Genomic DNA, 14,999 nt, shown 5'->3' with positions numbered 1-14,999 from the left:
GGTGTAGCAGTTGGTTTACTGAAGGAGGAAACTAAACCAAACAAGCCATGCATGATCCTTATCTAAAGCCAAAATAAGATCTATTAATTGCAATCAGCACCGAAATAATATTTGTTAATCAATATGTTCAAACACGTGAAAAGTATACTAATATTTATGTAAGGATAAGAATCTCTCTCTTGCTGTTGCCTGTTTATTTTTTTGAGCAACTTTGCTGTTTATTTTCTTGATCAAACTTAACTGTGTATGTTTTTGATCATCTTTGTACATCTCTGCGTGTACTGGGAATCACACAAGTTTTTTATTAGACTAGTGCCTATAATGATAAAAAATAACAACAAATGACTTTTGGACTCCATTGATATGTTAAAGTATACTTGTTCACTCTTTTGTACTCCATTGATATGTTGAAATATACTGAAAATTTTGTGCCAGACTGTCTGGGGAGAAATAGTGGCTTTGCAAAAGCCTGAGCCTTCTTATATGTCCAGGACATCTTTCCTAGCAAATTTGACGGAGTGAAAATTCATCCAATGACGCAAGCTCCAAGTGTTACTCAAATCATATCGTTGCTGTATCCCAATCATCATGAATGCTAAAAATCAGAAAAAATCTTTGCGCATACCCGGCTCATTACATTCCCAGTTATACTCTCTTGCTGCCTCAAACGGGCATCTGTAAATTTTTAATCAGTAATTAAGAAAGCCATCGTTACCACACACCGAACTTATCTCAACAAGGTGCAAACTGAGCATCACCATATTCATTGAACTGGGTACTAGCACTAGTATGCTATACTGGTCTCCGTTTATAGAAGTTTGAGTAAATGCTGTCAAATTATATATAGCACCACCAACCCAAACTAATGCTGTAAATGAAACTTCAATTATATATAAATGGGCAGTGGAAAATATAGCGTTCTGCCATGAACAATAAGTATATCAACTGGAATGATGCTTCCCAAGTGAGGCTAAGCTATTCATTATATGTACTTTTACCACATCCTTTTCAATAATAATAACACACGTGAAAGTTCGTACCACATATTTTTTTACCAGTTTTTCATAGAGTTTGTACCAAAATTAGTTCTTCAGAGCTAGTGAATGTGTATAGAGTTTGCATGAATTAGATTGGGCTACGAGCACATAACACCCTGGCTGTGCAAAATCTGAAGCCTTCATATATCTCTACGACATCATTCCGGCCTAGAAGTTTAATGGGAGAGAAATTTCCTAATGAAGTTTGCAAAATCTGATGACGGTTAGTACAGTACTGGGGAGGTGATTCATCTCTTGTGTGTCAAAAACCACAGATACATTGATACAGTAGCTAAACCCAGTTGAGTTCCAATAAATGGATTGGTTCCTTCGGTTTGAACAACCCAATGCTGCCAATTAGAGATGACTCTGGAATCAATAATGTATGGTGGGTGGATCTTACATTCCCGTAAACAGTTTTAATGCAGAATTTACAAGTACTGCACTCCTATTAATTAGCCAAGCATTCAACATGTTCGTCTCAGTGCAATTCACACTCCATCAATGAATTTATAAGCCAACATAGTTAGGCACTACAATTTTTTTTGTGAGATCTTACATTTTTTTAAAAAAAGATTGGCTTGTTGCTTGCAAGCTGGCAATATCAAATATTCTGGTATAAAACATTGTCTTTTGTTGCAAGTAGATCTGTACAAAAATACCTGAAGCGACTGCTAAAAGTTGCTCAATTCAGCTTTTGCACAAAGTACATGTCTAACCCTATATTGCGCACAGAGCTGGTTCGTCCATTTCATGCAATGCACAATGCAAAGTGGGACCATGGCCCTGTCACTTCTGATTGATCTAGCGACGCTCGGGGGCAAGCTGTGTGCTGTTAACAGGTGATGTCATCGACGCCTAATCACCAATGCGCAGCATCATGTTGTATTTGTCTGAGAGGATAAATGAAGGTACAAAATTAAATATAGAATCAAACTCATTAAATTTTGAGCAGCATAAACGAAGTTTTGGATATCTTGAAAAACATGTCATCAGAGACAATTCGGAGGAACTCGGTACCCTTCTATTGGTATGCCGCTAATGCCTTCCATACCTAAAGTATAATCATCAAGAAAAAACATAGCTATGTGCATTGCAGGTTGCAGCACTACCCCTATCAACTTGTGAAATAGATCTTAGGGTCTAGCTAGGGCACTATATATATGTCTCCATTTGTAGTTGAAGTTGAGATCATGGTGACAAAATTGCACAACCACCCCCAAAGAAAGGATTATTATTATTACTGGTTGACCTGCCTACCATAAATAATTGATATTATATAAATTGTATTAAAGGAAAAACTACCTATCATATATAATAAGTACAAATGGTGGTTCTCATGTGACTCCAAGCATTTCATTATATGGTACTTTAAAGCATCCACCACATTTTTGTTGTTCGGTGGTCAATACTGGTGGTAAATCATCCAGTGTCGCCAGGGCCCAGGCTGACCCCACTGCGATGACAGTACCCCAAGCTACCACTAGCAGATGCCGTGGCCATGTGGCTTCAACTGATGTCACACTAAAGGATAGGGCTTGCTGCTACGGTTACGAGAGCGCAAGAAACGCGGAAAACGGAGCTAAAACAATGAATCTATGGGAGAAACAAGGTTGCATGGACCTAATTGCGATTAACCAAAGGGTTAAGGACTAACAGAAAAGATTTGTAAGACACAACAAAATGTACTCACAGAGGATGAAAAAGTGATAAGGCTATTGCACACGTTGCAAGTATCACGTGAGCGCAAGAATGGATGAAAACGGGGCTAAAACGAAGAAGTTATGGCTAAAACAAGGTTATAGGGGCTTGTTTGTAAATGTTTTGAAAGAACAGGGGCTCTGGGTAAAGAAACCGGGGGCTAAACCATAATTAAACCCTAAACTCAGGGCCTAGCTTGAAAAACTACGCACTAAGGACGGCAGGTTCTAATTTAGAAAAGTGTAGGGGCTAAAACAGAAAAGAAAAGGGCTAGTTCGTAATTGTTTTTGAACTAGGGTGGACTGCGTCTTGATTTCCAGACAACTTAAGGGCTCTTTTGCAAAAAGTCTAGGGTTGAACGGTATGGGGTCTATTTTGACTTGGATTAGATCCGATCTGGGCCATCAGATCTGGATCTAAGAGCTAGGGTTGAGAGGGGTGGGCAGTGGCGGAGCTGAGTGCCGGCGGCGAAGCAGGGTGGCGGCGCGCGGCGGCGGGTTCGCCGCACTCGGCCGAAACGGATGTCCAGGGCTCGGTTTTGAGCGTGGTTTGGCCTGGGAGCAATAGCGTGCGACGGGGAATGTGTCTAGAGGGTCGGTACGAGGCGCCGAGGACCGGAGAGCAACGGACGTCAGCATTGCGCAGCTCGGCGGCAACGGTGAGCGTTTCCGCACGCAAGAAGGCGAAAGAGAGAGGGCGAAGGGGCTGGAGAGGATCCTCACCACCACGCGAACCTTCGGGGCGATGAAATCGTCGAGGGGAAGTGGCGGAACAGCAGTGCAGTGTGGAGCTCGAAGCTCGGCAATGGTGGCGCGGCTGGGGCTAGGGTTTGAGGCAAAGGCGGCGCGAGCTTGAAGGGAACCAAGAGGGGTCGTGCGGGAGCTTAAATAGGGGCAGAGAGGAGCACCTTGGCGTGCGGGCCAAGGCAGCGGGTGGCGTCGCACAGCCGGACTCAGGCTCGGCTCGAGTCCCGCTCTAGCACGCGAGGAAGACGACCCCAACAGGCGGGGCTTGCCTGTCGGCGGCAGAGAGGAGGGGGGCGCCGACCTGGGCCGGGAGTGGTAGACGGGCTGGCAGGAGGGAGAGTTTGGGCTGGTTTGGGCCACGGGAAAGGAAAGGGAGAGGGAAAAATAAAAGCTGGGCTGGGCTGAAAGGGTTAGGGAAACAGAAAAGGGTTTGCTATTTTTCGAAAAGATTCAAACACTTTCAATTTAAATTCAAACTCCAAGATTCGAATTTAAGTTGAACAACAAGCAAATAAAAGATGCAAAAGCAACATGAATGCAACACGAAAGAACAACCTTATTTAATTTGAAAAACAACCAATCTATTTTCTTTTATACTAAATTCTCTGTAAAAAAAATAAATGTTGGGAGAATTTCAAAACTATGAGAAAATTATTTATTTATTTTTAATTTTAGTCACATCCTGAAATCCAAAAATTTCAGGGTGTGACAAAACTACCCCCTTAAAAGGAATCTCATCCCGAGATTCAGAAGGCTAGCAAGAGACAGAGGTTTAGGTGGGTAGCTTTCAACACATATAACTTTCTTCTCGGTCATTTCCTCTTACAATGTATACTTCTTAATTCCTGATAACTCACACAAAACACTTCACGGATACTCAGTTTAATTCCTCCTTTAACTTCCATTCTTTCCACAGCTTCGTTGGCACATCTTTCGAAGAACATCCTTCGTACCTTGATAAAGTGATTTGAATAGAGCTTGGTTGTTTCTTTCTCGCTTGAGCATATAGCATCACTTCTCAAGTCTTCATGTTCTTTTGTCATGGAGTTAATTATCATTTTCTTTTTCACACCAACTGGCAAGATGTCGATCTTCTCCACACTTGAGGCAGTATAATCCAAGATCACGGGATCTAGTCCTTACGCTTTGTTGGACATCTACTGGCATAGTGCCCTTCTTTACTACATACAAAACACACTCTTTTAACATACCCATCCTGACTTCCTCGCTTTGTGGAACATCTGTTGGCATAGTGGCCTTTTTCACCACATCTGAAGCACACTACTCCTTTAACATGTCCATCCCGACTTTCTTTCTGCTCCACCTCCAATTTTGGTGTAATGGCTTGTGCGTCAGGATTCTTCTTGATAGAGTTGTCATGTGGAGGTCGAACAGCTTTTGGCTGCAATTGGTTGGAATTGTGTTGAACACTTATATCTGCCAATGGTTGTGATGACTCCATCTTCTCTTGGCTTGCTTTACTAATTTGTTTCTTAGGCTGCTTGCTTCTTTTGGGCTTAAACTCTTTGAAAGAGATACTCCAATCCTCGATGTTTACAGTTTGGGTACGGTCTTCATCTTGAGTGTTGACATTTCTTAGCACAATCACTAGGAATGGTTAATCCTTATCAACAGCGCCAGAAATGCCTGTTGGCAGTCCTTAGTGCAAATACTAGAAATGAGGGAGCCGAACCCATCCTAGCAACTGCACCCAAGGGGTGCCACTCTCGTGGTATAATCAATACGATTACAGATGGATCCGCAAGCGCACGGATATACCATTGTAGCATTTCACTCGGAGAGTAAGGGTATCGTTATTTATTTGTGTCCCAAAGGACGGCAGTGGCAAAGGTATTGTACTCAACATTAACCATAATATTGTGCCTCAAGCAATAGGCAATACTCTAACAGGGGTAAGTACAGATAAAGAATACGTAAGGGTAATGTGACACAGCACACATCCACACTCCAAGAGGAAGGAATAAAGGAGCGAAACTATAAAACAAAGGACTACTCTATCCTATGTCAAGTCAGCTGGAGCTTAGGCTAGGTTAGGTGTCCTAGTGCTTCTACCCAAAGCTGGGGTTATGTTAGATCATGGTTAGGACTGCAGGTGCCAGAAAAATAGGATAGCGGGGAGAAGGTCCCGCACCGGAGTACATCCAGTCCCGTTACCTCTTTGCATGAACTCCTACATCGAACCCGAACGTCGGGGAGTACGCTAAACGCAACACCGCTGTTACGCCGGACGGACAGGGCTGTCACCTCCTGCCGTCTACCCTAGTCACACCATGAAGCACGGTCATATCCGAAGGATCCCACATACCCGAGCACCACGCTCGTGTATGAAGTCACTACTCTAGTGCCCCCAGGTCTCCCACCCTTCGGATGGACAAGTAAAACACTAGAGCAAGCACGAAAGCACAATGAACCTCTATCCGTACTCGGATCATCTGGCTTAACCAAGACCGTAGCATAACTTATGAACGAACTAAGCATGGATTGATAAACTATCAATATAGCAAAGCAACCATGGCAAAACTCTATATTATGAATAGAAGTATGACAAGTCGGATACAAAGCCATACCAGGAGCTGAGGATTGCTCAATGACTCCGAGGACGACTTGCTCGCTAAAGAGAATTAGCCTAGCTCCACTATCTAGCTAAGAGAGCAAGAGAGAGGAGAGCCTTCTTGGAGAGAATGGAATGGAGTGTGTGTGTGTGTGTTGAGAGGCACGAGAGGGGGCCCTATTTATACTAGTGGAGGCCGGTTCCCGCCAAATGCACGTATGGAAGGTAATCAGGAGACTTGGGGCCGACTCCTCCTCGAAATGCACCTAGACGGGAGGCCGGCCAGGTTCGGCCGACCCAGGGGGTCGGCCGACCCCACCTGGCTGTCTCTCGGCCTGATCTTCTGCTGGATGGTATATTCTTTGATCCTTATCCTTATCCTCTGGTGCATCTTGCGTGGAGGCCCCGTTTCCCCTGACATGTGGGCCCTCTTTGTAAGGGTGTGACGCCAGATGCGATATTCTGCGTAGTTGTATGGCGTCTGCTGCGTGTTTTCCTCTTATTCTGCTCCTGCTCATCTGAAATGTACAAAACTCGAAAACAACTGTGGAGCGAGGTTAATGATACAAATATGTGAGTAAGGCATGTAGTTTTCCTTTATTATTGAGTATAGTTGACGGGTAAAAATGGCACTTAAGCACCGTCAACAACTCCCCCAAGCTAGCCCTTTGCTCGTCTTGAGCAAAGTTTTAGACTTAGGTTGTTGATCAGGAGTTGCTACAATGTCGCATTCCTGACTTATGCCCAAGGCACAACCGAGTGTTCTTACCTTCATTCTGAATAAGTTTGCCTTGTTCGCACCTTTTACCTTACTCCTGTGGGGCTTATAGCATCATCCTCATCTTTGGTGGTTGAGGGTCAGAACGGCTTGTAGAGTACCACTTACCACTCCTTTGTTCAATCGTAAATCCAGAGGTTTTATATAGTTTTTTGAAAAGAAATTTTGTGAGTTCCTCGGGTGATCTCTTAGATCGCTCAAATATATTTCATTCCTCACCAAGGCCTTTTTATGTGCCTTTCTTTTCCATCCTACTTCTAATGGCTCTTTTTTGGTGGATCTGTAGGTATGGAGAATGTATAGACAACCTGCTTCTCATATTTTGCTAAGTCAAAGACCGGATCCAAAGGAGAAACAAGTCATAGGCCTTGATCAAGATGTGCAAGTGTGTGGATATTTTTGGTGAATGATGGATGAAACTCCTTCATATGAATTCTCTCTCTTGGAATATTTTTGGTATGGGCTATATATATGTGTATATATATATGTATATATATACATATATATATGGCATGCCTTGTGGGCATGCGGCATACCTTCTTTGGGCATGCATCTTTTCTTCTTCTTTCTTTTTTTTTGACATGCCTTGTGGGCATGTGGCATACCTTCTTTGGGTATGCATCTTTTATTTCTTTTTTTTTGTATAGCCCATACGTTATAACGATAACTTTGCAGAGAGATAGACATGGTACAACATGGAGTTTTATTTGTGGGTGGGTGGATGTACTTGCTATCTTCCAAGTGTAGAAGTACAGCATGTGAGTGGACGTGTATGTGATCTTGATCATGGGCATATGAAGTGATTCTCACAAAGGGTCACAACAATTTGACAAAGCTCAATGAGAAGACAAGTTGCATATGTGGAAAGGCTGTTTAAACTTGTAACTCATATGGCTCTAGATGGGAAATGCATATCATCGAGGAACTTTTATTTTTATTTTTGTAGTTTTGAAAAGAAATATTCCGGATATCAAGCATCACGTAGGAGAAGATCATAGCAACTCTTTTTAGCCATATCATAACCCACAACAACCTAGATTCGAATTCTGCTTTTCGCTCCCCACAAGTTTCAAGCTTAAGGTTTGAACATCTAGCCACCAAACTCAGAACTTTAGGGAGAGCACAAGGTTGTAACTAGGCATATGAGAGGAACTAACAGAGCAACTATTCATCATCTTAACAAGGAAAAACTACACATGCTTACTACACATATTGGAAAGCAAGTAAATATTTTTGGGTTTTTAAAGGTTTTACCAATTTTTATTTAATTTTAGTCATGCAAATTTTTATGGATTTTTAGAATTTTGCAAATTTTTGTTTGGTTTCATGCAAGGTTTTGGCTGCAGTAAAGATAGAGTTTGATACAAGGTACCTCTCGTGGGAGTCCTCCCCCAAACTAGCTTCAGACTCACTGCTGTTGGTTGGGATTAAACCCAGCCCAACGGTAGTAGGCCCTCCACTCCTCCTGGGATTGCTGCTGTTGCTGCTCCAGGTTGCGGATCCTCTCGCCTGTGTATTGCTGCCAGTTCTGAGTTGACTCGATGTGCTGGCCCAGCGACTCATCGATGTTGGTGGTGCGCACGTTCAGCTCGCCCATCTGCCGAGTCAGAGTGGCGAAGCCTCTGGACGAAGCTATAGGTCGCGGGGGACCACTGGAGCTGGAACTGGTGCACCGGTGCCCTGAGGCCTGCCGTGCCCACTCGGTGGAGCTGGCACTCTGCCATGACGAACCTCCAGCCTCATATTGCTATGGTTGAGGCTGAGGTTGCTGCTGCATGAACTCCTCTCTTCTGGCCCTGCTTCTTGTAACCCTGCCAGGAAGACCACAAAAACTATGTCTATGGCTCTCCTCTTGTGGAACAAGAGGGATGGTTAGCGAGCGGCAGTTATACAGATGATACCCCGCATTTGGCAACGGGATTTCATTTGCATAACCAAGCGAAAAGAAAATCAAGGAGTCATCCGGGCCTTTCTTGAGTGTGTGGCCTTGAACCAAGTACGCCTCATCGATCATAACACAGGGCTCCTCAATGAAAGGAACGGGGTTCCCGTCTAAGATTCCCATGTTTGATGCGATGCGGATAACCAAAGAAGTGCATTCAATAGGACCCGTCCTCCGAAAATTTGTGAACCATTACTTAACCATTACTTGTGCGGGGGAGATTCGGATTTTGTTGACCATGGCATATAATATCATCAACTCATCGTTCCGCACTGGTCGTGGATCATCTCTTGGAAAGAGAGTGATAGCCACCCACTTGTGCATCAAACGAAGAGTCGGATTTTGAATGTCATTGCACCGAGGTGCAAACTTGCCATGAACAACTTGACCCGAAATCAAACCCCAAAACTCATGTCGATCAAAACCGCGACAAGCTTTTGCAAGGGAAACTGGCAAGCGCGCGCTAAAACCAAGGAGGTAACTGAAATTTCTCCAATTAAAATAGCGTTCAACTCTAAAAAGTCGGGAAGAAACACCATCATCCACCTCCCGAAGAGTGCAAAGAAACTGGATGGTGAGGAGACGAGAACCATTCTTCTCAACAGGAACAAAACCATCCCATCCAACTGCATGCAAAACACGAGCAAAGTCAATGTCCATACCTGTTTTCTCGAGAAGGTTCAGGTCGAAAGCTCTGGTATGACCAAAGCTTCGATTCATGATCATGGCGTAGGCTTGACGCTCACGGTCATCTCGCAAGTCGAGGTATGGTGCATCATCTTCATCTATCTCCATGTCCTCATCTTGCAGGTCTGCAGCTTGCTCCTCTAACTATTCTCCTTGTTCATCTTGTTCATAGTCCATCGTGGTCGGTGTTGGTGCAGGTTCGGGGGAATGATAAGAACTTGACTTGCCCTGTGAACGGGATGAGCCCAACCTCGTCATCCTCTTGAGAGCTCCGGAAATTTTCCGCCCTGCACCTCTCATGCTTGCAACAAGAATGAACAAGGACAAATGAGAACAACTCGATCCGGGTTACGTTAGTGAAATGAAAATGAGACTCTTACCCGAAAGTTGTTCTTCCAAATGCTTATACAGTCTTGCAGCAAAGAAATGAGAGAGAGAGTGTTCTTGCAATCAAACTTGAGGCAAAATCCAAAGGAAACCCGAGCAAGAATGTGTGAGAGGGAGTGAGAGTGGAGAGAGTGAGCATGAGAGCTCATCACCCTTCTCTTGCCCTCTATTTGAAGGAAACTGGGCGAGTGCACCCGAGGAGAAGCCAGGCACAACGGTCAGGAAGCCGTTGGAGAAGGTGGGGCCCAGGAGCCGTTGGCCCTGGGGCGGCCGGCCTGTGGGGTCGGCCGGCCCCAGGGTGGGCCCCCTGGTGCCTCTCTTTGGCCAGGTGATTCCTCAACGGTCATAAACTTCGAAAATACGGTGCATAGCCAAAAGTTTGCTCGAAAAGATGTCCAAATTATTTTTCCCAAAAGATTTTGAAACTCAGAAAATATTTTTTTGGTATTTTTGTGAAAAGGGAAAGGTGCTAGAAATATTCCAGCATGCAAAAAATAATTTTGAAAATTTCAAACATGCAGTGGAGGAAAACAAATAAGGTGCATAGAAAATTTGAAAAGGCGGAAAAGCAAATATGAGATAAATACCAATTTACCTTTGGCAAGGGCGCGTCGCTTAAAGTCTGACGTGCACGACTTTTCTCCACCATACTTACCATTCGTTGGTTCATCCTGGAGAACTGGACGAGGCTGAACTCTCGACCTTCCGCCACATCTTGTTTCCTTCTTCGTTCTTTTAAGTGCAGAGGGTCGTTGTTCTGGCTGGGGTTCTGGTGCACCCCAGAGTGCTTGCCCTTCACTATCTTTTTGGATCATGAAGCGCTGCTCTTCCCTTTTCTTAAACCTGAAAAACATATCCTCCCTTCCGACACAGAAATGGATTTCTCCCTTTCCGACATCGATCCTTGCCTTGGCAATCCTTAGAAAAGGTCGCCCAAGTACGAGGTCGACTCCGAGGTTGCCCTCCATATCCATCATCACAAAGTCGGCAAGGACGAAGGAGTCTCGTACTCATACAAAAATGTGTTCGGCTATCCCTTCGGGGTACCGAATGGTTGAATCTGCAAGCTGTAGGAGCATAGTTGTTGCGGAAAGAGCAGGATATTCTAGTGCTTCATATATTACCTTGGGTATTATGTTTACGCTTGCCCACAGATTGCATAGGCATCACTCGAAGTGTTTGATGTAGATCGAGCAGCTGATAATGGGGACCCCTGGATCCTCTTGCACTGCTGCCACCATGCCATCCCAAATGTTGTTCCTTGGGGGATAGTATCTACTTGCATGGTTATTGCGTGGTGGCCTCCGGGACGAGTTATCCCGTCCGGTAGACACCATGCTAACATTTTCAATGGGAGACTCGGGTTGCCCCGGGATCTTCCCGCTCTCAACAGCAGGTAACGAAGAAGCAATTTGTGCAAGCTGGGTTTCGATCATTTTATTGAAACTTCGTTTGACTCGGGAATCCCTGAGCCCAGCTTTTAGTCCGCGCCAACTAGTTTTTAAGAGTTGAAGACAAAGCTTCAAGCTTAACATTTAAACTTTCCAGGGATTTATCATTGGCCAAAAGCTTTTTATTTATATTTTCATTGATTGTAACTTGGCCAAGAACAAGTTCTCTTAAGGGAGGTTGGTTTGAATTGAAATTCGAATAAAAAGAAGGATTATAATGGTTACCTCCCTGAAATGGTGGACGTGGCCGGTTCCACCCCTGGCCTCCTTGTGGTGGACGGTACCTGTTGTTGTTGTTGTTGAGGTATGCGCAGTCTTCACGGGTTTCGGGGCAATCGTTCCCCGAATGTCCATCGTTACCGCAGACTTCGCACGTGTAGTGCGAACCCATGGCGTAAACGGGAGCATGGATCGGTTGCTTGCTCCCTTCCTCCATCTTCTTGATTAGGAGGTCCAGCTTTGCCGCTATCATATCCGTCTCCTTAACGGTATGCATGCCTTTTGTACAGGGTTGGAGTTGTTCATCGCTCCACCCCAGATTAGAGACCATCTTCTCGACCAATGTTTTGGATTTGGTAATGGTCAGGTCGAGGAAGGCTCCTCTAGCAGCGGCATCAATATTGGCTCGAGATGTCATTGTGAGCCCGTTGTAGAAGCTTTGCAGGACGAGCTACTCATCCATGCCATGATGAGGACAGGCCAGGATGTATTCCTGCAGCCTCTCCCAAGCTTCTGGGATGGATTCCATCCCTGTCTACTGGAAACTTGATATTCTCCCGTGCAGCGCATTTGTTTTGCCCAGCGGGAAGAATTTTGCGAGGAACGCCTTGGAGCATTTGGCCCAGGTGTCGATGTCTGTTTCCTTGTAAAACCATTGTTTCGCCTTCCCCAGCAGGGAAAAGGGAAACAGACAAAGCTTGACAACGTCGGCGGCGATACCCCGTATGACTACGGTGTCGCAGAGCTCCAGAAAGTTCTGCAAATGTGCATTTGCGTCCTCATTCGGCTTGCCACAGAATGGGCTATCCTGCACCATGTTGATGAGACTTGATTTGAGCTCGAAGTTCACGTCCCCAACATTGATGTTGGGGCTAGTGGCCACATTGTCGGTGGAGGGGACGGAGAACTCGCGGAGAATCTTTTCAGCCATAGCCTCAAGAACGAGTGGTGCTTCCGGAATGGGTTGCTGTGCCGGGAGGATAGCGAGAGGAGGAACGACGTGAGGTCGTGCCCTTCTCACGAGTCTCTCTGGATTGTCTGTGTAGTTTTCCGGCAGGGAGAAACCAGTCATACACTACCCCTGTCTTCTTTCAAATAAAAAATAAAAGACTATATCCTGAGTACAAGGTCTAAGTTAATATCAGCACAATATCTTTGTTCACATGCCGTCCCTAGCAACGGCGCCATAAATGCTTGTTGACATTTCTTAGCGCAATCACTAGGAATTGTTAATCCTTAGCAACAGCGCCAGAAATGCATGTTGGCAGTCCTTAGTGCAATCACTAGAAATGAGGGCGCCGAACCCAACCTAGCAACTGCACCCAAGGGGTGCCACTCTCGTGGTTTAATCAATACGATTACAGATGGATCCACAAGCACACGGATATACTATTGTAGCATTTCACCCGGAGAGTAAGGGTATCGTTATTTATTTGTGCCCCAAAGGACGGCAGCGGCAAAGGTATTGTACTCAACATTAACCATGGCATTGTGCCTCAAGCAATAGGCAATACTCTAACAGGTGTAAGTACAGATAAAGAATAAGCAAGGGTAATGTGACACAGCACACATCCACACTCCAAGAGGAAGGAATAAAGGAGAGAAACTATAAAACAAAGGACTACTCTATCCTACGTCAAGTCAACTGGAGCTTAGGCTAGGTTAGGTGTCCTAGTGCTTCAACCCAAAGCTGGGGTTATGTTAGATCATGGTTAGGACTGTAGGTGCCAGGAAAATGGGATAGCGAGGAGGTCCCGCTTCGGAGTACATCCAGTCCCGTTACCTCTTTGCATGAACTCCTACACCGAACCCGAACGTCGGGGAGTACGCTAAATGCAACACCGCTGTTACGCCGGACGGACAGGGCTGTCACCACCTGCCATCTACCCCAGTCACACCATGGAGCACGGTCATATTCGAAGGATCCCACATACCCGAGCACCATGCTCGTGCATGAAGTCACTACTCTAGTGCCCCCAGGTCTCCCACCCTTCGGATGGACAAGTAAAACACTAGAGCAAGCCCGAAAGCACAACGAACCTCTATCCGTACCCGGATCATCTGGCCTAACCAAGACCGTAGCATAAATTATGAACGAACTAAGTATGGATTGATAAACTATCAAGATAGCAAAGCAACCATGGCAAAACTCTATATTATGAATACAAGTCGGATACAAAGCCATATCAGGAGCCGAGGATTACTCAACGACTCCGAGGACGACTTGCTCGGTAAAGAGAACTAACCTAGCTCCACTATCTAGCTAAGAGAGCAAGAGAGAGGAGAGCCTTCTTGGAGAGAATGGAATGGAGTGTGTGTGTGTTGGGAGGGGTGAGAGGGGGCCCTATTTATACTAGTGGAGGTCGGTTCCCGCCAAATGCACGTATTGAAGGTAATTAGGAGACTTGGGGCCGACTCCTCCTCGAAATGCACCTGGACGGGAGGCCGGCCAGGTTCGGCCGACCCAGGGGGTCGGTCGAACCCCACCTGGCAGTCTCTCGGCCTAATCTTCTGCTGGATGGTATATTCTTTGATCCTTATCCTTATCCTTTGGTGCATATTGCGTGGAGGCCCCATTTCCCCTGACATGTGGGCCCTCTTTGTAAGAGTGTGACGCCGGATGCGATATTCTGCATAGTTGTATGACGTCTGCTGCGTGTTTTCATCTTATTCCGCTCCTGCTCATCTGAAATGTACAAAACTCAAAAACAACTGTGGAGCGAGGTTTGTGATACAAATATGTGAGTAAGGCATGTAGTTTTCCTTTATTATTGAGTATAGTTGACGGGTAAAACTAGCACTTAAGCACTGTCAACTTTGAGCAACTCTTTCTAGAACTGGATCTTGGGTAGATAGCCTCCTATTGATATCTGACTGGTAATGTTGTCTTGCTTCTGCTGTCATTAGGCTATCTTCTTGGAAACACATATGACCATGATGTTCACAACATTGGCACGCTCCCGGAGTCTTACTAATCTCATGTTGCTCCTCTATCACTGTCTTCAGTGCTTCATAGTTCCTCTTACGCTTTTCATTGTTCTATGCTTCAGCAACTTGCCTCTTGACTGGTCCGGTAGGAATCTCTGCTTTGGTTAACACCATGCGATGAGGTGATACCATATTGGACTGCATCCTTCTTTGTAAGACATGAGCTTGCATAGCTATTAACTTCTCTTTATCAAACGCTAGCAGACCAGTTGGGACTTGATTATCACTGCTAATAGGGTTGTGGCTCCTAGAAAATGAGGCTTGCTCTGTAACATGCTGTTGGATGTTGATCCTGATTGGAACCATTGCTTGTAGTCCCTGAGCTTGCGCTAGGATGTTGAGGTCTTCATTCTCCTTTCTGTTGGGACTCGCCATCTGGTTGGGTGGTAGGGATAAGGTCAGTAGAGAGAATAAAGGATAAAGAAAGATTGCATTAACAAGGTAAAGTCCATGATATCCCTTTCACCAAATCTTGGTGGTCACAACTTAAA

At 45.1% G+C, this 14,999-nt stretch overlaps 1 non-coding gene and 1 pseudogene across 1 annotated transcript; one reads left to right on the top strand and one right to left on the bottom strand.

Annotated features, from left to right (window-relative positions):
* Nucleotides 1-14,999, bottom strand: part of LOC120695176 — a 46,269-nt pseudogene that overhangs the window by 4,927 nt on the left and 26,343 nt on the right.
* On the top strand, nt 11,982-12,090 carry LOC120696291. The gene has a single exon (XR_005684069.1). It is a non-coding gene; the product is annotated as a small nucleolar RNA R71 (small nucleolar RNA).

This window comes from Panicum virgatum, chromosome 2K, assembly GCF_016808335.1.
Source record: "Panicum virgatum strain AP13 chromosome 2K, P.virgatum_v5, whole genome shotgun sequence".
NCBI classification, from domain to species: Eukaryota; Viridiplantae; Streptophyta; class Magnoliopsida; order Poales; family Poaceae; genus Panicum; species Panicum virgatum.
This window is presented reverse-complemented; position numbering and strand designations above follow the sequence as displayed.